This window comes from Gavialis gangeticus, unplaced genomic scaffold (assembly GCF_001723915.1).
Source record: "Gavialis gangeticus isolate Ggan-Ray unplaced genomic scaffold, GavGan_comp1, whole genome shotgun sequence".
Classification (NCBI taxonomy): Eukaryota; Metazoa; Chordata; order Crocodylia; family Gavialidae; genus Gavialis; species Gavialis gangeticus.
In genome coordinates, this window is record NW_017729015.1 from 14,896,116 (window position 1) to 14,897,910 (window position 1,795).

General features: G+C 48.3%; 1 protein-coding gene across 2 annotated transcripts in view; it reads right to left on the reverse strand.

The window, feature by feature from the left end:
• HDAC1 (histone deacetylase 1) overlaps nt 1–1,795 on the reverse strand; it is an 18,947-nt gene that overhangs the window by 16,850 nt on the left and 302 nt on the right. The gene's annotated exons all lie outside the window — the stretch shown is intronic.

Genomic DNA, 1,795 nt, shown 5'->3' on the forward strand with positions numbered 1-1,795 from the left:
AAAAAAAAAAAAAAAAAAAAAAAAAAAAAAAAAAAAAAAAAAAAAGGCTACTACAATTTAAATTCACCCCTAGATTATTCCACACTAGCTCCTCTGTGTGGAAGAGCCCTAAAATAAGATGGACTTGAAGCATGTTCAATTGCATGTTAACTGACAATAAAAAAAGGAATGTTTTTACCACAAGGTAACTACTGATAGTTAATTATCCCACTGTAAAACCAGAGTAAAAGTCTTATCAGGAAGTAAACTAGCAACATCAAATAGAGTTGTCACTTAGCTATCTTGTGTGCAAACAACTAGCACGCATTAGCTATCTTGCTGGGGAGGGGAGAGAAACCCACGTACAGCAGAAGGGCCTCCTAGTTCCTCACTTAATAATCACAAAGAAGCTCATGCATTGATGACCAATTATGTTTCTAAACACAAAAGGCTCTCCAGACATAGACAGTTTTCATGCAACACCTGAGTTACTTAAATAGGTATAGTGTTTCCTCAAGTGCAAGGAACATAAACCAGTATTTCGAGGGACCCTGAAGTTTTCATCCAAGTTTCAGCAGTGGCAGCTCACCAGTACTCTGGTGGAAAGTAGAACGATGGGGTGAGGAAATCAGAATCACATCACTGCAAATGACCTATGGTCCATGTACAGCACCAAGACGGGCATGGGGAGAACCCTGGGCAGAACACCCCTCAAGTCAAAACTATTTGTTATATATTGATGCTGGGCCTAAGCCCACCAGAAACTAACAAGCCCCCTTCAATGACTAGAGCAAGGCCAATGGGACAAAAACCATGAGAAAACAGCAACAGGGGTGCAGGGTATAGGTTAATAACTAGGGTGCCAAGGGACATCAGGCAATGGGACACTGTGCAAAAGTCAAAGGCATGGATCTCAGGACAACATCAGGAACTAGTACTGGAAATTACTATACCAAAGCGATGAAAATTCCCCGATAGATACTGAATAAATTCATTTAGACAACCAAGTCTGCATGATCATTGAAAACATCCTCTTGCCCCAAAGCAAACCAAACGAGAACAGCTATTTTTAGCCAGCTTCGACTACTAAAAACATAATCTATACGAGGACTACGTGATCCATTTTGTGCAGATCGATGCACCTCTCCCAAAACACCTCCCCCTGCTGGCAGAAAACATGGTGACCCGCGCGGTAGTGAACGTGCAGAGCAGAGTGACTGCAATTCCTCCCTTTGCAACCGCAGCGGGAAAGAGTGAACTGCCTTGGTCAGCCCATTACCTGGGCAAGGGCCACAGGATGAACAGCGCAGCACAAAGCCTGGATCCCTGCACACACTCACTAGATCTACAGTCCCACCAAGTTATGCCAGGCCTAAATCATAAGCTGTGTCACAGCAACTCCCCAGTGTGGAAGGAAAGGCTGTCTCGATACATCCTTGCAGACCCAGGAGTTGTGAAGAGCTTCACTTCCTCTTCCTGCTGCACCTTCCTCAGCAACCCACAGGCCTCTATGGAGGGGCTGCTCCTTCGGACCCCCCAGCGGGCTCCCTTTGCTCAGCCAGCTGCTCCCAGACAGCTCCTCTCCCCCCCCCCCCCCCCCCCAGCCCCCCCAAGTCAGGCACCCGCTGGGGCCCTCCTCAGTGCCCCTGCCCCCATTATCAGGTGCCCCCAGTGGCCTCCTCAATGCCAGCCCCCTGCAGCCAGACACCCCCTAGGATCTTCCTCAGTGCCCCCCCTTAGCCAGGCACCCTACAGGACACCGCTCAGTGTCACCCCCCCCCTCAGCCAGGTGTCACCAGAGCCCTCCTCAATACCT